The sequence below is a fragment of the Macrotis lagotis genome, chromosome 1, assembly GCF_037893015.1.
Source record: "Macrotis lagotis isolate mMagLag1 chromosome 1, bilby.v1.9.chrom.fasta, whole genome shotgun sequence".
In the NCBI taxonomy this organism is placed as follows: domain Eukaryota; kingdom Metazoa; phylum Chordata; class Mammalia; order Peramelemorphia; family Peramelidae; genus Macrotis; species Macrotis lagotis.
Window position 1 is genome coordinate 587,627,751 of NC_133658.1, and position 23,641 is coordinate 587,651,391.

The window sequence follows — 23,641 nt, forward strand, 5'->3', positions numbered from 1 at the left end:
GGAAGTTTATTTAAAGTTTAAAAATAGTTTAAATAATAGAATTTCAATGTGTTTGGTTTTTATTAGAATCTTGTCTATGTTACTTTTTTGCATTTTAAAAACACTTTTCTAAGAAGAGGACCTTGGGCTTCCCCAGATTGCCCAAAGAGTTTTATGGCTCTAGCCTCTTAGTTCCTTCAAGCTTTGATTATGTGACTAACTGAAAAGATAACTCAACAGTCTTGTAGAGGCAAATAAAGGAGTCAACAACAGTTGGCATCAGCATCCACCCAAAGAAAACAAATATAATTTCATAAGGCATCTAGTCAATTTTCCTTAGAGTGTACTTGATAAGTATAAACAAAAACTACTAAGTGGCTTTTGTGCATTATTTGTTGAGAAAATTAAGAAGTTCAGAAATTGAAAAAGGATTTATATCAGACCTCTATATCACAAACTGTTGCAAGGAATCCTAAAACACCACAAGTTTGCTATTTTTTCCCCAAAAAACATACTTTATATTATATGTTATAATAATAGCAGTAATGGCCATTAAAATACTAATTGTACTAGATTTTACTCTACATGGTCTGCCAAAGTTTTGTTTAAAACCGAAGGCTTCTTGGGGTGGCTAGGTGGCACAGTGGATAGGGCACCAGCCCTAGAGTCAGGAGTACCCAAGTTCAAATTTGGCCTCAGACCCTTAATAATTACCTAGATGTGTGGCCTTGGGCAAGCCACTTAACCCCATTGCCTTGCAAGAAAGGGTTCTACAACTGTGGAAAAGTTTAAGAACTATTGCCTTAAAGCAAGTTAATAATATATAAATATATATCTTGATACTTGATGGCTTCACTGAGAAACTGAGTACATTATTTTATAAAACACAATAGTCAACCAAATATTAAAACTAGTTAAACAGTGACTTATACCAGTGCTGTTTCTATCTGAATTTCATTCAGTATAAGGGAATAAGCATGTATTAAGTTCTTCTATGTGCAGGCACTGTCCTAAGTTTAGAAATATTTCATTTGATCTTCACAAGTTTATGAGGCAGGTACTATTATTCCCATTTTGCAGCTGCAGAAATTGAGACAATCAAAGGTGAAATGATTTACCCACAGTCATACAACTTAAGACGTATCTGAGGCTGCATTTGAATTCAGCTATTGCTCATGCCAGACCTGGAGCTCGATCCACTGCTCCATGTAGTTTCCGCTGTAGCATGCAAAGGATGAGAACATCAGTAGAAATAATGATATAATTTATTTATTGATAACATCATTAAGCCCAATCTGTCTTCCCTGTGGAGGTTGATTGATGTGCAGTGGCAAAGTTGAGAAATGCCAGCCAGTATAATATATAACAGAAGCTTCATGTGTCTTGAAATCATTATGAAAGCTATGAAAGACTGGCAGAATGCTAGTAAATTAGACTCTGTCAGTGTCACTGATTAAGCACACCTGTCAATCTGTTTTAATTATTCCTAAGAGTCAAAGAAATAGGGGCGGCTAGGTGGCGCAGTGGATAAAGCACCAGCCCTGGAGTCAGGAGTACCTGGGTTCAAATCCTGTCTCAGACACTTAATAATTACCTAGCTTCGTGGCCTTGGACAAGCCACTTAACCCCATTTGCCTAGCAAAAAACCTAAAAAAAAAAAAAGTCAAAGAAATAGACCTGATAGGTACTAGGTAGTTGTAGCCTGGCTACATGAAAATCTCTTAGAATGATCAACTTAATACAGAGGATTATGAAAAAATGGGCCCTCTAATATTCTGGCACCACAAGAAGTCAAGATCCACTGGAACAAACCAGAAATATCAGTATTCCATTTGCTAACAATACTTCATTACCAATGGTGTTGACCACTAAAGCAAGCAAACCATGAGGGCATATAAAATAGAAGACTTGACTATTTCCATTATGTGCCAGTATTCCATCATAACAAAACTGGAAATAGATCTTGTTATAGTTAAGAAGTACTACTTTTTTCTTTTTTTTTTTTTGCAAAGCAATGGGGTTAAGTGACTTGCTCAAGGTCCCACAGCTAAATATTAAATGTCTGAAGGTGGATTTAAACTCAGGTCCTCTTGATTCCTGAGCTGGTGTTCTATCCATTAAGCCACCTAGGTGCCCTACTACTACTTTTCTCAATGGCATTCAGAGCTCCAAACCACATAGCAGATTACCAACCAGTATGGGCAGGAATATGCTCATATTTTTAGTAACTGACTCTTTAAAAAATGTACTCACTAGAATTCCCTTTTAAATTTAATCTGCCTTAACAGTTTTTGCATCACTATCTTAACAAAATAATCTCAAAAAATAAGCTCTGATTTGTAGTGTTTTCTATTTCTAAAGTACAAATGTTCACACGAAAATTTAACAATTTTACAATTAGTTCTTTCGAACTAGTTCCATCTGAGCACAACCCTAAATTCAGGGCATTTTTAAAGAATAACTTCTTACCTAAACCCTACATTAGACAAAATAAGGCATAAAATCAAGATGATACTAAAATCTGAAGAGGGAAGAGTCAGAGATAAAAATTCAAGGATGATATCTTTGAAAGGCTGAAATGATGGCATATCTCCACTTAGAATCCCTATGGAAGCATAAAGAACTAATTCCCAGGGGTGGCTAGGTAGCACAATGGATAAAGCACCAGCCCTGGAGTCAAGAGTACCTGGGTTCAAATCCGAGCTCAGACACTTAATAATGATCTAGCTGTGTGGACTTGGGCAAGCCACTTAACCCCATTGCCTTGCAAAAACCTCCAAAAAAACCTAATTCTTCCATTTTGCTATGAAAATTAAGAATATTGGAAGTTTTGGTCAAAGTGACATCCTTTCTCACAGAAGGTATCCACCTGTGGACTCATGTGGAACTTAGTCATTTGGGTGCCTCAGGAGATTCAGGTTTTTTCTTGTACTTTCTGACAAAATACTTAACTATTGTTATTATCTAGGATGTCTCAATATAGCTCTCCTAGAAAGTTACTCATTGTACAAAATAGTATCAAGTATAGAACAGTTATTTATATCCTCTTCAACAAAAGAAAGGCTTAAAACACCAGACCAATTAAGCCTTTATTAACAAATGCTTGGTTGTAAACAGTTCCTCTGTGCTTTTCTTCCCAATTCACATTCACAGACCAGTCCTCCAGAGCACCTCCTCCCATGTTGCAGATCTTCACTCCTAAAACTATAACTCACAAGCTTCTGATGCATTTGGGGAGGAGGAGTGGGGAGGAAGAAGGGGGAGGAGGAGAGAGAAGTCAATATGGGTTAAGTGATTTACCCAGGTTCACATAGAAACAAAAGCATTTGTTAAAATGGCATAGAAAGACCATTAGCTCTAAAACATTCCCTCACAGTATACAAAGTGTCAGTGAGAAGAGTAGATACATACACATAGAGCACACCGGAGGAACACAGGGAGAGAAACATTTGGCCAATGTGAATCACACCTCTGATGCCCATTCTCTTGGTTTGCTCAATTTAATCCTCTTGAGATTGTCATCTCTACTAGACAGATCACTCACCTTACCCAACTACAGCTCAGCTTCCAATAGCCCAAACTTATTTCTTTTGATTCACAAAATTCCTCCATGATAATGCTTTGGCTGACTGGACCTACTTCTTGTTGGGTTGTTTCCTACTATAAAAGTAGATTCATTCCAAAATAACACTGATAGCAGAAGGAGAAAGCAAAAATCTCTTCCCATTCCCAGGGGCAAAAAAGTAATTCCCTCTCCAGTGTTGAGGTCTTTTTCCAAAACTGATTCTGTTTTGATTGCCAAAGTTCACACTCCTTATAGATATCTCTTACCTTCATTCATTCCTTAGATTGTGTCTTGTTTTTAAGGGGCCATTAAGGGTATGACCAATCATTTGACTAGCCACCCTCAAATTCCATCAAACTTGACTAAAAAACTCCTTTACTTATCAGAAAACCATAGCATAAATACTTTTTGCACATTATTTAAGATTCTTCATTGTCTTTATTGCTTACTTTTTATATTTTGTAATTTCACCAACTGGAAAAAGGGCAAAATGAATGGATTCAGCTGATTGTTTTAATAAACTGTCTGCCATTATTACAATTTAAACATGAAATATTTTGTGGAACAGCTGAACAAGTATATCACTCTCACCTCTGAACTATGCTGCCTATATAACTTATTAGTCCAGATTCCTGTCAAGATAGGGTTTAATTTTAGCCCTTCAGTTACAGAATCTTCCTAGTACTGGCAGTCTGTCTGAGAAGCAATTGTTGAAATCACTTTCTGCTGAGAAACTAGCATCTGGCCCTGGGAATTCCAGATGTCAGAAGTTGCCTCCAAAACCAGAAACAGCCATCCCTTGTTATCCTAATATAATACCTGTGCTCAGGGAAAGAAATATAAAGTACAGGCTTACCTAGGCAAGTACAAGTTTTTAATTGCCATTATTATTTGGTGAGGAGAAGGAAGAAAAATTCCTTTTTCTCCCTTGCTGGAAGTTCAGGGAATTCTTGGCTGTGGTCCAATAAAGAGACTGCCTTAAAAGTGGAAATTGTCTCTCCCTAATTCTTTTTTTTAATTTTTATTTTTAACTAAACATCAGATAAAATGAGCATTCCCATATTCTTAGTAGAACACAGAGACTTCTACAAGAAACTTTAGGTCTCTATTATAAGACATTTTGCTTTTGTTTTCATATATAAGAAATTTAACCTATAACTTTCATAACTATCTTGTCCTATTTTTCTGGATTTAATTGTTTTCTTTGCTGCATTTTTTTTTGAAGATTCCTAAATTCTTTTCATTCTCATTTTTTTTGGTTATAGTATCCTTTTTGCCCCCAGAACTCCTATCATCACGACTACTACCTCCATTGAGGAAAAAAAAGATGAAAGAAAAATAAGGTCTGTAACAAATAGGCATAATCAAACAACACTAATTCCTATACTCATTGTGTTAAAAAATGAATGTCTTATTCTACAGGGTCTGTTATGTATTAAAAGGTTGTTAACATGCTTCATCATCAGTTCTTTGGAACTGACTGCTCATTGTATTTATTAGAGCTATCAAGTCTTTCAATATTCTTTTTCTTTAAAATGTTGTAAGAGTATAATCCTATTCTTCTGATCATATTCATTCCACTCTGCATCAGTTCATATAAGACTTTTCCAGGTTTCTCTGAAATCATCCTTTTTGTCATTTCTTAAGGATCATTAATATTAGATTATATTCAAATACCATAATTTATTTAAGCATTCTCCAACTCACCAGTGCCCTGTTAGTTACAGTTCTTTGCTACTATAAAAAGAACTAACTCCTTTCAGCAGTTCAGTGATCAAGGACAGTCCTGATACCTATTATGGAAAATATGATCCACATCCAGAGAAAAAACTATGAAGTCTTAATACAGAGCAAAGCATATTATGTTCACTTTTGAAAACTTTTGTTTTTTTTCTTTCTCGTGGCTTTTCCCCTCTTAATTCTAATTCTTCTTTCACAACGTGACTTATATGAAAATATATTAAATATGACTGTACGGGTACAACCTTTATTAAATTGTTCACTGTTATGAGGAGGGAGGAGGGAAGATGATAGAAAAATGTGGAACACAAAAGCTTGCAAAAGGATGAATTTTGAAAACTATCTTTGCAACTGTCTGTAATCTTTGCAGTTATCTGTAAAATAGAGACACACTAGAGAAGGAAATGACAAACTGCTTCAGCATCTTTTTTTTAAAAAAATTTATTAATTTAAGGCAATGGGATTAATTGACTTGCCCAAGGTCACACAGTTGGGCAGTTATCAAGTTTCTGAGGTCAAATTTGAATTCAAATCCTCCTGACTCCAGGGCCACCTAGCTGCCCCATCATTTTCCTTTTCTTTTTTTCATCTTTTTCAATCTGGTAGATGATAGATAAAATTTCAAAATTTTTTAAATTTGTATTTCTCTATTTGTGATTTGGGATAGTTTTTTCCACATGGTTGTTATTAGTTTAGATTTCTTCCTTTGAAAATTGCCTTTTCATAACTTTTGATCATTTCTCTATGAGAGATCTCTCCCCAGTTCTTCTAGCCCACAAAGTAAGTGGCTGTTCCTTTCTTACTAATCCTTTTTGGTATACCATTCTGATTATAGGCTTTGAGGAGCCAACCAGGAGCATCTGGCTTTATGCCCTTTAGCTGAGGGACAGAGCACATTAAGCCCATCAGAAGGATCCAAGGTTCAGGCATGCTCCAGTTGATGGCTCTTGGTACAATATCATGATGTGTCCTGGTCTAGAGTCCTAGCCTTCCTTGAATTGAAGACCTAATCAGACTCACTAGAATAGATTGTATATCAAGCTGTGTAACCTCACTCTCCCCAAGCAAGGTGACAATATAATCTTCTCTGAGTTCTTTTTGTTAGATTTTTCAAGGCAATGGGGTTAAATGGCTTGCCCAAGGCCACACGGCTAGGTAATTATTAAGTGTCTGAGGTCAGATTTGAACCCAGGTACTCCTGACCCCAAGACCAGGGCTCTATCCAATGTGCCACCTAGCTGCCCCCCCTCTCTGAGTTCTAAGGATACCTTTGGTAGGCTGTGTTGTCTCTTCTCTAATGCTGTCAGCTTGAGTCCCCATTCTAGGAATGTTTCCTTCCTCCCCATTCATGCTTCCCCCCTACCATTAGCCACCACTGACTAACCAATTAATGTCAATAACATCATTCAGATTCTCCAAACAGATATTTGCTTCAAGAATAGAACAGTTGTATACGCACATTTTCCTCAAGACCTCCTATTAATTATTACCTCCTTGGTCTCTGGAGAAAGTAAACTCAAATATAATACAATTTGTAATTAGCATTGGTCCCATCAAGTTTACATCCAAATGCCAAAGTAGTCTTCATCTCTGCTACCTCAATCTTGGAACCATCAATGTTGGTTGCAAAATCTGGCACAGACTCCATTCCCAGATTCTGAGATTCCTGGAGTTTTGAACTCTGTACAGCTTGCTCTCCTGATGTTTTCAAATTAAATATCAAAGCCTCTAACTTCCTTCACCTAAAACATACATTGAAGCAAAAAACTGAGACCACATGTGGACCTCAGAAGGACAGAACCTGAGGCCTCTTTCCTCAAAGCACTGTCTTTCACTATCACACAGGAAGAGAAATACAACCAAGAGGAAGAGAAAGAAAAAGGACAAGGTGAAATAGTGCCTTTTAAATGCATCCCAAGTTCTGGTTTCTATAGCTGCAGCCAATCAAAGAGTCTTCTATTCATCACATTGTTAGCAAACTGGAACCCATTTGAGAATGTCTATTTGTACTCTAAAATCCCTGTAAAGAACTTCCAGAACTTAGCAGAGTGCCTTGGCATATTTGAATGAATGGATGAACTTTTATGATACATCATGAATACCCTTCCAGAATACCCTTTTCTCAAGTGGAGATTTTCATCAGTGGCATTGTTCCTAAAGATCAAACTCAACAGTTACCAGCCTTGATTAACATAGGTAATATAATTAATTGAAGATGTGAGAATCAGCTACTAGAACAATAGAAAGCTAATGGAGGTCAAAATAAGAAAAGAGTAACCGGCTAGTAGTGACCAAAGGAAGATTGGATGATCTGTTTTTTACTGTTGACCAAATGAGAGTTAGAATGTGTTTTTGTTAGCCAAATATAATTTGAAAGAGGGAGTTGTTATAGATGATATTTAGTGAGTGTGTGCTTTTGTTTTATTTCCCCATTCATATTTCTTTTTGTTTAATGACACTTTTTTTACTTTTTTTTAATTTTACTTATTAAGGCAATGGGATTAAGTGACTTGCTCAAGGTCACACAACCAGGCAATTATTGAGACCGGATGTGAACTCAGGTCCCTCCTGACTCCAGGGTGGGTGCTCTAGCCACTTTGCCACCTAGCTGCCCCTTTAATGATACTATTCAAAAGGGTTGAAAACTGCTGGGACAAGAAAGCTTTTCTAATTAATCAGAACCACTCTCAAAACAAGATTGATGGTCAGTGAGTCACGTCTGTGAACCACAGCATGCCAGACCTTTATAACCTCTACTATGTTCTGAAGTCTATCCAAGTTCATTTGTTTGCATAATACCTATGCATCCCATCCTCTTTTTGCCTTCAATCTTTCCCAAAATTAGGGTCTTTTCCATTAAATCTTGTCTTCTTATTAGGTAGCCACAGTGTTTAAGTTTCAGCTTCAGTATTTGACCTTCCAGTGAATAGCCTTAATTAATTTCTTTAAGTATTGACTTACTGATTTGATTTCTATGTTGTCCTAGAGACTCTCAAAAGTCTTCCTCAGCACCACAAAAGCATCACTTAAACCAACTTTCTTTATTGTCTTAATTCTCACACCCATATACTGCTACTTTAAAGCTCATAGCTTTGACCATATGGATCTTTGTCAGGAAAGCAACATTTCTGCTTTTTAGTACTGTCCAGATTTTCCATGACTTACCTTTTTTCCCCTTGTTTTTGTAAGGTTAAATGACTTACTCAAGGTCACACAACTAGGTATAGTTATTAAGTTTCTGAGCTCAAGTCTCAGATCAGATCTGAGCTCAAATCTGAGCTCAGATCTGAACTCAGGTCCTCCTGACTCCAGGGCCAGTGTTCTATCTACTGTCACCTGGTTGCCCCCTCCCCATAACTTATCTTTCAAGGAGCAAGTGTCTTTTAATTTCATGACTGCATTCACTCTCCACAGTGAACTTTGATTATAATATAAAATCTGATACTGCTTCCAATTCTTCCTCCTCTATTTGCCAGGAAATGATGGAACTCATTGCCAAGATCTTAGTTTATTTGATGTTGAAGCTCCAAGCTAGTTTCTACACTTTCCTCTTTCACTTTCATCAGGAGATTTCTTATTTACTCTTCACTTTCTGTCATCAGCGTAGTATCACATGCATATATGAGACTATTACTATTTCTCCTGGCATCTTTAATTACATGATTTCACATGATATACCTTGCATATAAGTTAAATAAATAAGGTGACAATATGCAGCCGTGTTTTATTCCTTCTCTAATCTTAAACCAATCAGTTGTTCCATGTTCGAGTTCTAAATCTTGCTTCTTGACCCATATACAGGCTCCTCAGGAGATGATCTCTTTGTTTGAGGGCTTGTCACATTCAGTCAAAAACTTTAGTGTAGTCAATGAAGCAAGAGTAGATTTTTTTTCTGGGACTCTCTTGCTTTCTCCATAATCTAGCTAATGTTGGCAATTTGGTCTCTAGTTCTGCTGCCTCTTCTAAAACCAGCCAGTTCTTCCAGTAATTCTCAATTCCTATGTTGCTGAAGTCTCACTTCCAGAATCTTGAGCATAACCTTGCTGGCATGCGAAATGACAGCAATTGTTCAATAATTTGAACATTAACATTGCCCTTCTTTAGGATTAGAACATAAACTGATATGATCTTTGTACAGTAATTAAAATGTACATGACAAATTTTACTAAAATACAAGAATAAATTGTTTTTTCTTCCACAACTACCAAATATAATGAATCTTTTTAACTCTTGATAATTCTTTAGACATGGACAGATAACTAGAGCTTCTATTCAAGTGGAGTGCTCACTCCCTGATGAGATACAATGTCATATAAAGGGACAGAGCTAGCACTCATAAATTTCTAGGATTAGACTGTCATCTTCTGGGCAATTTCATTCCTCTAGTGGTCTCTTCTCATGTTCATCTAACATCTTCCCAGATTCAGTGAAAGCATCTTACCTAAAATTAAATCCTTGATTAGTTAGGGTTACTAACAACCACTGCCCTGAGTCTCTTAAAATTTTCCAGGAACTCAGAAATCTCTTGGGATATGTGTTCAATTTGGTGGGAAAGCCTTTATGTTACTTGAAAGAAAAATAGGATTTAAAATAGAAGAGATAAAAAAAATTATTTCATGCACAAGGACTAGCATATATGTGATAAGTGACCTGAGCAAAGAACTGAAGAATGATGATTCCCCTGTCATAAAAACAGTGACAAAGATAGGGACAATGACTAGAACACCCTGGAATCGGTAGGATCTGAGTTCAAATCCTACCTCAGATATTTACTAGCTATGTGACCTTATTGCTTCAAAAAAAGAAAAGAAGAAAACAATGACAAATGCATCCATAGTATCACTTTTGAACACTTTTCAAGTATACATAATCTGTCTATGTAAACCAGAAGAAAATTTTTTCTTTTCAGTTTTTTTGCAAGGCAATGGGGTTAAGTGGCTTGCCCAAGGCCACACAGCTAGGTAATTATTAATCTGAGGTAAGATTTGAACTCAGATACTCCTGACTCCAGGGCTGGTGCTCTATCCACTGTGCCACCTAGCCACCCCCAGAAGAAATTATTAATTCATCCTGGTAGCTAATGGTACTCCCAATAATGAGAGAAACAAAGGAAGACAAATATTGAAAGGGAACTTCTAAAAGGATAAGTTAAACTACTCTTGCTACATTCTACTATTTACTTGGATTTGGGGGTTCTGGATTAGTTATTACTACCCTTTGAAAAGTAATTACTCTATTGCAAATTATTGCAGTTCTTTCAGCACTGAAAAATAGCTGATCTTTTCTTTTATTTCAAGGTTTGCTCAAAATTTAATTTTATTTTTATACAAAATTCAAAATGTTTTGTAGCTGAAAAGGAATAATATGGTTTCAGAAATTTGCTCTGAAATTATAAAGGTTTGACAAACTTGGTCCCAAAGAAGAAAATTTGAGAATATACCTTCCCTTCCTTCCTTCTTTATAGAAACAATGGAAAAGGAACATCATATACACTGAAGGATTTGATTAATGTGTGATTAGGTTTGCTTATCTGCTTCCCCCCCACTTCTTTTTTATTCTTTGTTTAAAAAAAAAAAGGATGACAGTACAGTAGGGGAGAAATATACTGGGAAATTAAAATGACATAAAAACAAAAATTTCCATTGCAACTTTTAAAAAGGAAATTATAGAGCCTCATGATATAGCTGGCATTTTGCAGTTGGAGGGAAAAAAACTTACTTTGTGGTATAATTTGGAGTACTATCAAAAAAGCTGTTCCTGTTTCTGAAATATCTTCTCCATGGCCTTCCCCAGGGATTTTCATTTTACCATTAAAGTCATTCTTTTGTAAAAAGATTTGAGGAGTGTCCTGTTAAAATGTAAATTATTTATTTCCAAAGGATCATATTAAGTTATTTATTCCTCAAGGTTTTGTTATTGTTTATGACTCTAGCTAATGGTTTTGTAACTTGTCAAATGTATCAAGGACCTCCATAGACTCTTAATGTCTGGTTTTATAGCTTATAGTCCTAAAGCTTAGAGAGATTAAATAACTTCCCCATGATCACCTAGCTATTAAGAATAATGGGCTGGATTTGAAGTCAAGTCTTCCTAAGGCCTGACTGCCTCACAAAAGCTTCTGATAAATAGTCCTCATTTAATGTGATCCCTAACTTTTATAGCCAAATAAATATTTTTTCCATAACTATTATGTTAGTCTGATAGAACCAGACTATTAGTGTTCAGGTTTGAATGACAAGAAACTGAAAAGGACAAAAGATATGGTTTGAGATAGAGCTGGCAAAAATTTAACATCTACAGAACTCTCCTTAATGTCTGGTTTCTTCAGTTTCCATGACCCCCTTTTTTTTATTCTTATTAGCATATGGTTTTGCTTCTTAGAACTTTATGATGGAAAGTACTATCCTTCACTCTGAGAAACAAATGAATTAATATTACTTACTATGGAATAATTTATAAGCATATTCAGATTAACTATGTAAATAGTAAGTTATTTTTTGTAAATTGATGTAAAGTGAAGTGAACAAAACCCAAGAATTTATACAATACTATAATGAAAAATAAATTTGAAAGACTTAGGAACTTCGATCAGTGTAATTGTATTACACTGATTGTATTATGATGATCCCAGTCGACTGATAATGATCTATGCTACTCACTTCTTCAGAAAGAGATGTTGGATTCAAAATGAAGAATGAGACACATTTTTGGACTTCACTAATATGAGAATATATTTTGCTTTCTTTGCTTATTTGTTCTGAGGGTTTTCTTATTTTTGTTTATTTGTTTGTTTTGTTTTTTTCCAGCAGGTAGAAGATGAGAGAAAATAAATTCTTGTTAATTGAAATTATATATGTGTGTGTGTGTGTGTGTATAAATTTTTGTTTAGGTTTTTACAAGGCAATGGGGTTAAATGACTTACCCAAGGCCACACAGCTAGGTCAGATTTGAACTCAGGTATTCCTGACTCCAGGGCCCGTGCTCTATCCACTGTGCCACATTAGCCACCCATATAATTTAATTTTTTTAAAAAAGTAATTTGTGATCTCTTCATTAAAATATTTTTTAATTGGAATTAAATTCCTTCTGATTTAGAATTTCACATGTAGAATCAGAAAAAAACTAAAAACTATAACTAACCATCAGTTCTATGAGGTCTTTCATTTCTCTCTTAAGAGAATTAATCTCAGACCTATTTTCCTGGTGCCTGACAAATAATTTCCATACATCTAGTAACTGTCCACTTATTCTGTTTTATTTCTTTTTTTCATTCACTCCTAAAATTAGTCAAGATGGTCTCCTCTTTTCCTAATAATAACTTCCTAGACTATTGAATTCACAGTATCTGAAATCATAGCTAAGAGTTTATATTCCACTCTTATTAGCCAACCTTTGGTAAACTGGGTAGCTTTCCATTCCCTTGCTCTCCTCCCCTTCAGCCCATTACTGTACTCAAACTCTTAAAATAGAGCTCTAGAAGTAGGAGAAGTACATTATGCTTTTCTCCCCACCATTCACTACTTTCCCAAAAGGGAGGATCTTTTAATTTACATCAGAGATGGGACTTTTCCTATACAAAAAAAAAAGGTGTGGAGAAGGGGAATGCTAGTTTTTCCAGCAGGCAGTTACAGACAGACTTCACAAGGAGTTTAGAAACAAAAAAGAAAGATATGGGATGTTAGCTGAGGGGCATGATCAACTGAGGATTTTTTTGAAGATGAAGGAGATTTGGACATTTTGTAGGTAGCAGGGAAGCAGCCAATCAACAGGGAGAGATTGAAGGTCAGTGATAGAATAGGAATGAGAGGGAGCTCAATCTTTTGGAGAAGATGGCTTGAATTGGAATGACTTGGACATATAGAAGATTTTATCTTGGTATGTTATTAGAATATCACTGTTATCTGGGAAGCTGCCACATTATCAGTTTAGAGGCCAGTCTGCAGATCTGAAGAACCTTACTCTTGTCTCTAGCCTGAAATATTCCTTTGATAAGTCTCTATGGACAAATTAGTCTTATGCATGGGCTTCCTTTTCCTCTCTCTGGTATGGACACAAGGTTACCATACATAATAATTCATGTGGACAGACATTTGCTGCCAAACAGAGGGACTGAAATGGGTAGGGGAAACTGAACATGGTTCTTCCTCATTTCTAAACTGTTGGAATTCAAGGAGCCTTCATTCTAATTGCAGCAGTGAGAAGCCCTAATTTACCACTGAAAGTAGCATCTAAAGCCCATAAACTACCTTACCTCAGTTTCCATTACCCTGAGTTACCATCACTGATATCCCCTGACATCAGGTGTTTGAAATCTCATGAAAAACATAACAGAATAGAGAAATAGTGCTCACTCATTTCCCCTTTTTATCCCACCCCTCTTATAATCTCACCGGGGGACAGGAAGTGGCAACATTTTGACCATGATAATTGGTCAGGCTCCTGGCTAAGGGTCCTTAGTCCCAATCAATGGTTCCATAGTATGTCCATGTCTGACTTGTCTTGGGCAACTAGGTGATGCAGTGATAGAGTACTGGACTTGGAGACAGGAAGATTCAAATATGAGTTCAAATATGTCCTCAGACACTGACCAGCTGAAGTCGCTTAATCCTATTTACCTCAATTTCCTCACCTGTAAAATGAACTGGAGAAGGAAATGACTCCAGTTTCTTTGCCAAACAAAACCCAAAAGAGGGACACAACTGAAAAGAACTAAACAAAATCTCTTCACTGTCCCACTCACTACAAGGGCTCTTCCAAACCTTTTCATCATTCTTACAACTCCCCCTTCATCTTCTTAGCTAAGAACCTTACTTCGTATTTCACACACCCACTCACACAAATTAAAACCATTACCTGAGAATTCCCTCTTATTGCCTCCTCTCACTCATATTACTTAGATGACTTTTACCACTTTCTCCTTCACCTCTGCCTAACATGAAGGGGTCCCCCTTTTTCCATACCAAGATAAAATCTTCTATATGTCCAAGTCATTCCAATTCAAGCCATCTTCTCCAAAAGATTGAGCTCCCTCTCATTTCTATTCTATCACTGACCTTCAATCTCTCCCTGTTGATTGGCTGCTTCCCTGCTACCTACAAAATGTCCAAATCTCCTTCATCTTCAAAAAAATGCTCAGTTGATCATGGCCTCCAGCTAACATCCCATATCTCTCTTTTTTGTTTCTAAACTCCTTGAGAAGTCTGTCTGTAATTGGTACTTCAACTTTCTCTCCTTTCAATTCTCTTAACTCTGCAGTCTGACTCCTGACCTTATATGCAATGCAACAGAAACTGCTCTTTCTCCAAAATTAAGATAATCCTAATTGGAAGATCTAATGGTAATCACATCAAATGAAGGTTTTGTTTGTTTGTTTTTTGAAGATGAGTGATGGAAAGGAGACATAGGTGCATTTGTAGGCAACAGGGAAGAAGTCAGCAGATAGGAAGAAATGGAAGATTAGAGATAGAGTGGGGATAATAGTGAAAGCAATTTTCTATTGGAAAGGTGAGGCAATGGGATCAAGGGAACATGTATATAGAAGAAATTTGTCTTGGCAAGAAGGACAATTTCTTCAGTTCTGCATGTTATAGGCTTTGCTGTTAGTAATTTACAGATGTAAGCTCTCTAATGAATAGACACTTACTAACCATGTTATGACTGAGCACTGGTACCACTAAATATGTCCCCAGTCTAGTTTCTGATTTTATTCCTCTGGAGATAAATCTAAAGGGGTGGAACAAGGTAGGAGCTTGGGGGTAGAGGTAGGGAGTGGGAAATGCCTGCCTTATCTCTTACTTAGCAGGATGGGATTAGGAGACAGCACAGCCTGGTTCATAGTGAATGCAACTTAAATGGAATAAAAGTTGTATCCCAAGAAGTTTGCATGGGAATGGACCTATGGGGTCATCTCAGGGAATAGACTCCCTGGAATCAATCTCTATTATATAAATTTATAAAGAAAGCTTAAGAAAAAAATTCATGAAAATCATTTATTTATCTTACCAAATATCGAATACTAGATTAAATGCTAGGTATACACAGTCATACAAAAAAACAAGATAGTCCCAGATTCCGTGCAGTTTACATTTTAGTGATGGATACACATACAATAGGAAGGTGTGGCCAAGGCACTTTGACCCCAGAAAGTTAGAGAGGTGGAAAATTCTTCCTCTGAGGAGTAGAATGATATTACTCCATCCTTGAGCAATGGCAGAGTTGAAATGATCTTTGTTTATGGTTCCAGAACTATGTGGGGAGGGGAAAGAGGAAAAGATCTTTATTCTAGGAAGAATCTGGAGGGGTTTCAGGATTCCAGTGAAATGAAAGCTCCATGACAATTCCACACTCTAGTTTAGACTAAGGCAATCAGCTTATTTGAGTAAGGTGAGGCAGTGGGGAGGAGGTAGGGGACTTGGAGTAGAAGTTCTGGTACAGCCAGCCACTTCAAGGAAATACCTTAAGTAAGAAAGACAGAAATAACCAAAGTTACATGATCATACTCGTAGAGAGAGGGCTGAAATCATGTTGGCCCCCAGTCATGCTCCTCTCTAGAGATAGCCATGATCCCCAGAGGTCTTATACTCCACTCTGGCTGCAGGTGGCTGGCCACCTGCAAGAGGGTGCTTTCCAGTAGGGCTAGGAATAGCTGAGCCCTTCGAGGAGTGGGTACTAGCATACCAAGAGTATTCTTTTATGCAACATAAGGTGGATTTACTGAACCGGGAAGAGGATGCAGGTGGGTACCAGGGACACACAATCCCCCAAAGGGCAAGAGGTTCAAGGTTTCTAAAAACTTGGTACAGTATGAGTACTGATCTTACTGAGAATAACTCAACACCAGGGATATGTAGCTGAACAAGGTCAAGAGTTAGGGCCTTCTAATAATTTTATTTCAGAAAACTGTACCCCTGTTGGTTGGGGAAAAGGCCAGAATGAAGAGGACTGGTGCTTCTCACTGAAGCAGTGGCCCAGAAGCAAGACACCAATCAGGAAAGGAGGACTTCAGGGTGGACTTACTATATTAGTTACTATCTTATGTAATATGTAACATACTATATTAGATTAGATACTATATACATATGCATCTAATTCATAGAAGATAAATAGCATAATACTTGAACCTTTCAACCTAATTTAATAAGTCAATAATATAATTGCTGCCTCCTTTACAGCTGACATTTAGTTTCAAGAAGACAATAAAATGAGGAAATTATAGGAAGTTAAAAAGAGTATTTGTACAGCAAAGATATGGAAACCAAGAAACTATTCAGTGACTATTATAGAAATATGTTAAAACATGATTGTACATGAACAACCTATATCAGATGGTTCACTGCCATGGGGAGGGGTAAAGGAAGGGAGTGTGGTAGAAAATCAGAAAAGTTTGCAAAAGGATGGATGTTGAAAATTATTTGCATGTAACTGGAAAAAATAAAACTGAAAAACAAAGAAAAGAAAAAATGTTCATCTCTTGGGGGAACATCTCCATCTTCCAATCAAAGTATACAAATGTAAAGCAATATTCTGTGTGGTCAGAGATGATGCAGGTGAAGAATTAAAAGAAATGTAAAAAAGATGTATATGAACAGATAGAGAGTAAAGAAAGCAGAGCCAAATATACACACATGGATGATAATAATGTAAATGGAAAAAACAACTGCAACCATAACCAATAATAAAAAAGCCTGATACTGAATATGGTCATTAGAATGACCAAACTTGACCCTGAAGAAGGATGAGAAAATGTACTTCTGTCTTTTTCCTCTTCTTCTTTTTTTTTTTTTTTGCAGCTATGAGTGTGAAATATGGACTATATTGTTAGACTTTTGGTTATGTTAGTTTTCCTGAACTATGTTTTTTTCTCTATCACACTGGTTATAGAAGATGTCCTATCATTTCTACCTTCATAACATCTCTCAAATATATCTTCTTTCTATCACAACCTACATTGGTCTAGGTTTTCATTATCTCTTGCCTGGACTTTTAAAAGCAATAAACTTCTCATTGCTTCAAGTCTTTTCCACCACTCTTATCTGAGCTTCACTCAGCTATTAAAATGATTTTTGTAAAATGTGGATCTGGCCCAAGTTATTTTACTTCCACTTCCTTTTCAATAAACCCTTTGTGGTTGTTTTGTTGATTTAGTCCTGTCTAACTCTTTCTCTCCCCATTTGAGTTTTATTGGCAAAGATACTGAAATGATTTGTCATTTCCTTCTCTAGTTCATTTAAAAGATGAGGAAACTGAGGCAAACAGGGTTAAGTGACTTGCCCAGGGTCCATGACCTGATTTGAACTCAAGTTCACCACTGACTGTATCCACAATACCATGTAGGTGTAATAAACCCTAGTAGTTCCCTATTATATTTAGGATCAAAAAGAAAATCCTCCATTTGCTATTTCAAGCTCCTTATCATCTGGACCCTTCCTAACTTTCTAGTCTTCTTACCCTTTACTCTCCTCTGTACCCTCAAATATCCAGATATACTGGTTTACCTACTGCTCTTCTTTTCCTATTTCCATGCCTGGAAGATTCAAGCTCTTTATCTCTGATTCCCAGTTTCCTTCAAGTTTCAGATCAAACCCTACCTTTGGCAGGAAGCTTTTCCTAGTCCTTACCCTCTTTTCTAGTGCCTTCTCCCTAAGATTACTTTCTACTAACACTATTTATATCTTGTTTAAACATAGTTATGTGCAAATTATCTCTCTATAAAAATTCTAATGACTGTCTACCTCCAGGACACTTCCTTTCTAGCGTTTGACTGTTTCTCCTCCCCTGTAGCAGCCTCATACTAGGAACTTCAACATACATATTCATACTCTCTCAAAAACCGTAACCTCGCAGTTCTTCAACTTACGCTTTTCACATGGCTTCCTTCTCCATCACTCAGTCACTCCCAAAGCAGTCACACCCTCAATTTTGCCATCATTCTCAAATGCACTATTTCCAGGCTCATGAACCTTGAAATTTCCTTATCTAATGATTAACCACTGTCATTCTATCTCCCCCTCTACCTTTCTAGCCCAAATCTTCTTCTTGTATTCATCTTTTATAATATATTTTAATTCATTATTTACCAATTACATGTAAACAAATTTTAACATTCATTTTAAAAAAATTTTTGAATTCCAAATTCTTTCTCCACCTTCACCCATTTTAAGAAGGCAAACAAATATGGTATCAATTACACATATGAAGTCATGCAAAACATGTTGCAAAAGAAAACACACATGGGGTGGCTAAGTGGTACTGTGGATAGAGCACCAGCCCTGGAGTCAGAAGTACCTGAGTTCAAAGCTGGCCTTAGACACTTAATAATTACCTAGCTGTGTGGCCTTGGGCAAGCCACTTAACCCCATTTGCCTTGCAAAAGAAATCTAAAAAAAAAAAAGTTACCTGAAGAAAACACACATACACAAAACAAGAAAGTAAAAAAGCACACTTCAATCTGAATTCAGAGTTCATCAGTTCTCTCTCTGGAGGTGGATAGCATTTTTCTGAATACTGCTGAATGAAGTTGGAGAAAAGAACAAAACCATGCTGATTTGATTCCATTACAGATTTATGTTCTATAACCTCAGTTGGACCTTTACCATTTTTACACTTCCCTAATTTCTATCCCACTCTCCACAGGAGCTCTTCCACATCTTTTCATCACTATTCAAAATTCTCATGGCTGCTCCTCCCTCCTAATCTCTCAGTTGAAAATCTTACCTCATGTGTTACTGAAAAAAGTTGAGGCCATTCTTTGAGAATTTGCTCTTATCCCTTCCTGCTCATCTCACATCAGTTAGATGTCTCTTGCCCCTGTCTCCTTTTTTATCCCTGTCGCATGAAAAGATGCCTCTTCTCCTTATCAAAGCACTCTCCACATGCACAAATGATACCATTCCATCCCGTCTTCTCCAGCAGATTGCCCCATTCTCTCACTTAACTTGAATTCCACCTTATCTTCCCTACTCCCCTACTTCCCACAGATATACCTGTGCTGCCCCATCCTTAAAAAATCATCACTTGACTCATCATTCCATAATTCTTTTCCCATTTGTAGCTAAATTCTTTGAAAAGGTCATTTACTATACAAGCCTCCATTTTCTTTTCTCTCAGTCTCCTTTTGTTTGGTTTGGGGGTTTTTTAGGTTTGTTTTTTTTTTTGTAAGGGAATGGGGTTAAGTGGCTTGCCCAAGACCACACGGCTAGGTAATTATTGTCTGAGATCAGATTTGAACTCAGGTACTCCTGACTCCAGGGCCGGTGCTCTATTCACTGCTCCACCTAGCTGCCCTCTCAATCTCCTTTTAACGCTCTACAATCTGGCTTCCAAACACATCATTCGACAAAACTGGTCTTTCAAAAGTTACTAAAGCGGGGCAGCTAGGTGGCACAGTGGATAGAGCACCGACCTTGGAGTCAGGAGTACCTGAGTTTAAATCTGGCCTCAGACACTTAATAATTACTTAGCCGTGTGACCTTGGGCAAGCTGCTTAACACCATTACCTTGAAAAATCTTAAAATAAAAGTTACTAGGGGTGGCTAGGTGGAGCAGTGGACAGAGCACTGGCCTTGGAGTCAGGAGTACCTGGGTTCAAATCCGACCTCAGACACTTAATAATTACCCAGCCATGTGATCTTGGGCAAGCCACTTAACCCTATTGCCTTGAAAAATCTAAAAACAAACAAACAAATAAATAAAATAAATAAATAAAAAGTTACTAAGTTACTAAAGCAAGAGGACTAGAATTCAAATCTAACCTCAGTCACTTACTAGTTGTGTGACCTAGGGCAAGTCATTTAATCCTGATTGCTTCACGTCCAGGACCATCTCCAGTAGTTCTGATTCATATCTGGCCACTGGACCCAGATGACTCTGGAGAAGAATATGAGGCTGGTGACTTAGCACAGCTCCCCCTCACTCAAGTCCAATGTATGTGCTTGTCATGGCATCACCTCTCCTGATGTCATGGTCTTCTATTTGAACAAAGGACAAACATCCTCATTTATGCTCTCTTAATAATCAAACAATAAAATTTCCTCTTCCTTTTTGAGCTGTCTGGGTCAATCACTTTCTTTTCCTTGATATTCTAGTCTCCCTAGTTTTTCATAGTACTGCTCTACCTTCAGTGGCCTCCTATTAATCTGATCATTCCTTCTCAGACTCTTTCTTTGGAACTTTATCTGATAAACATGTTCCCAGGGGTTGGGTCCTGGTCTTCCTTTTTTTTTCCTCCCTGTATACTATTTTATTTGTTGATTTTTTTCAGCTCTCATGGTTTCATTATAATCTCTGTGTTGATGTATCTCAGACCTATTTATCAAGCCCTAACCTCTCTGCTGACCTCCAGTCTCATATCGACAACTGTCTATAGGGACATCACAAACTCAACTCTATACCCCCTAGACATCTTAAGTATAACATGTACAAAACTGAACTCAATTTTTCTTCCAACTCCTTCCTTTTCCTAATTCCTATGATCAGGGAGGCACTACCATCCTCTCAGGCAATCAGGCTTACAACCTATATGTTATTCTTAATTCCTCACTCTTAGCAGAGCCAACATGGCAGCATGAAGGCAGGATTTCCCAGAGGCTTGCTTCCAAGAAACTTCAAAGGCCATAAAATTATGACTTTAATTAAATTTTGGAGAGGCAGAACCCATAGAAAGAAGCAATGAGGCAATTCTCCAGTCCAAAGTAACTTAGAAGATCTGTGGGAAGGCTCTGTTCCACTGGGGTCAAAGGGGGTGGGAGTGCAGCCAGGATCACGCTGTGCTGGAGTGAACAAGCTCCAGCCTTCTAGGAATAGTCTGCGAGGCACCTGGGTTCCTGGAGGTACCTGGATTCATGGCAGTGGAAGCCCTTATCCAGACCTCCCAACCTGATCACCAAGTATAATTTGGAAGATCAGCGGGGAAACCTCTGCCAGAGTAAATGCAGAGCCCAAGTCAATGTAGCCCCAGTCCTAGAAACAGAAGGAGGTGTGGAGCCACCCAACAGGGAGCCACCTCACAGCTGCTCCCAGAGTGTTCTGTCCACAGATGGTAAGAGGGTGGTGAGGAGACCGTCAAGGTCTTTCCTCAGTCCCTGGGACAGAACTCTGGTCGCAGTCTGGGCCCCCATACTACCATAGAGGAGTAGGGACCTCTTCACAGCTCCAGGGCAGAGGGAAGTGATTGTGGTCATCCAAAGAACATAGACAGGAGAGCAGTCAGAGCCTCTCATTAACATTGAATGAACTGAGGTCCTTGCCAGGATATACCAATTACACTCAAAAGCTTGGGAAGTACCTCAAAACCAGGTCATAGACTCGGTAAAAGGAGTAAACAGAAAAAAAAGAACCTTACCATAGATAATTAATTTGGTCCCATGGAGGATCAAAGCATACACTCAGAGGATGACAAAGTCCAAACTTCTGTATCCAAAGTCTCCAAGAAAAATAGGAATTGATCTCAGGCTATGGAAGAGCTCAAAAAATATTTTGAAAATCAAGTAAGGGAAGTAGAGGAAAAATTGGGAAGAGAAATGAGAGTGATGTGAGAAAATCATAATAACCAAGTTAGCAGCTTGGTCAAGGAGATACCAGAAAATATCGAAGAAAATAACATGTCAAAAACCAGTTTAGGTCAAATGGAAAAAAAGCAGTCCAAAAAGTTAATGAGGAGAAGAATGCCTTAAAAGGCAGAATTGGCCAGATGGAAAAGGAGATAAGAAAGCTCCCTGAAGAAAACAACTCCTTCAGATATAGAATGGAGCTAAGGGAAGCTGATGACTTTGTGGGGAATTAATTCCTCACTCTTACTCATCTTCCATTCCAATCTGTTGCCAAATCCTACTGATTCTACCTAGATAACATTTCTCTTATACCCCACCTTCTTTCCTCAGACTCTGCCATCACCTTGAAGAAGGACTTTCTCATCTCATCGTTGACTATTAAGAGAGTCTTTTGGTTAATCTCTCTACATCAAGTCTCTTTCCACTCCAGTTGATTCTCCATTTAGCTCTCAAATTAATCTTCCTGAAACCAGATCTGGCTATATCAGCTAATCAGTTAATAAACCTTTAATAAGGTCCTTCTAGAATTAGGCATTATGCTAAGTATTGGGAATTAAAAGAAAGGCAGAAGATACTCCCTGATCTCAAGTATCTAATATCTAGTGGGGAGGCAACATTCAAATAACTATGGATAGATAAGCTATATACAAGATAAATTGGAAATAGTCAACAGAGGGAAGACACTAGAATTAAGGAGCTTTAGGAAAGTGATCTTGTTAGCTGGAATTTCCAGGAAACCAAGGAAGCCAAAAGGCAGAAACAATGAAGAAAAGTGTCCCAGGCATGAGACAGCCAGAAACAATACCTGGCAAGGAGGATGGTGTCACTGGGACACAGAGTACATGATGAAAGGTGTGAAAGGTAGAAAGAAATCTAGAGAGTAGAGGTGGACCAGGCAATAAAAGGCTTTTAACTCCAAAAAGAGGATTTTATATTTTATCTTGACAGGGAGCCACTGGACTTCTTAGTAGGAAGTTGACATGGTGAGAGGTACATTTTAGGAAGATCATTTAGACAACTGAGTGGAGTATGTGACTTAAAGAAGGTAGAAACCAACCAGCAGCTAATGCAATAATCCAGGCTTGAGGAGATGAGAGCCTTTTTTTTCAGATGGTGGCAATGTCAGAAGAGAGAAAGGGGATTATATGAGAGATGTTAAGAAGGCAAAATTAAATAATTGGTTAAGGGGAGTAAGAGTCAGTGAGAAGTGGAGGATAAGATTATGAGCCTTAAGTGCCTGGGAGGATGTGGTTACTCACCATAGTAACAGAAAATTTAGGAAGAGGGGAGGGTTTGAGGAGAAAGATAATGAATTTAGTTTTGGAATGTTGAGTTTAAGATGTCTGTAGGACAACCAGCTGAAGATTTCTAGGAGACATTTAGAAACATGAGACTGGAAGTCAGCTGAGAAGTTAGGGCTGAATAAGTAGATATGAGATTCATCAGTATAGAGATAATAATTGAATTCATGGAAGTTAATGAAAACATTAAGTGAGGACCTGGGACATCCATGGTTAATGGTTGAGACCTCAATGAAGATCCAGCAAAGAGACAGAGAAGAAACAGGTAGGCAGGAACAGAACCAGTGGAAAACAATGTCACAAAAAACTAGTAAGAATAGAATATCAAGAAGTAGAGGATGTCTGATAGTGTCAAAGACTGCAAGGAGGTCAAGAAGGATGATGACTAAGAAAAGTTCATTACATCAGACAATTAAGAGATCACCTCACCCCCATTCAATAAATGCCAATAGCTCCCTATCATCTACACGATAAAATTTAAAATATCCATTAGTTTGGCAATCAAGTTT

At 37.5% G+C, this 23,641-nt stretch overlaps 1 long non-coding RNA gene across 1 annotated transcript in view; it reads left to right on the forward strand.

Annotated features, from left to right (window-relative positions):
- Positions 1 to 566: 566 nt before the first annotated feature.
- LOC141507304 (uncharacterized) overlaps positions 567 to 23,641 on the forward strand; it is a 45,560-nt gene continuing 22,485 nt past the window's right edge. The window contains exon 1 of the long non-coding RNA XR_012474117.1: positions 567 to 7,480. This is a non-coding gene — a long non-coding RNA (uncharacterized LOC141507304). The remainder of the gene's footprint in view (positions 7,481 to 23,641) is intronic.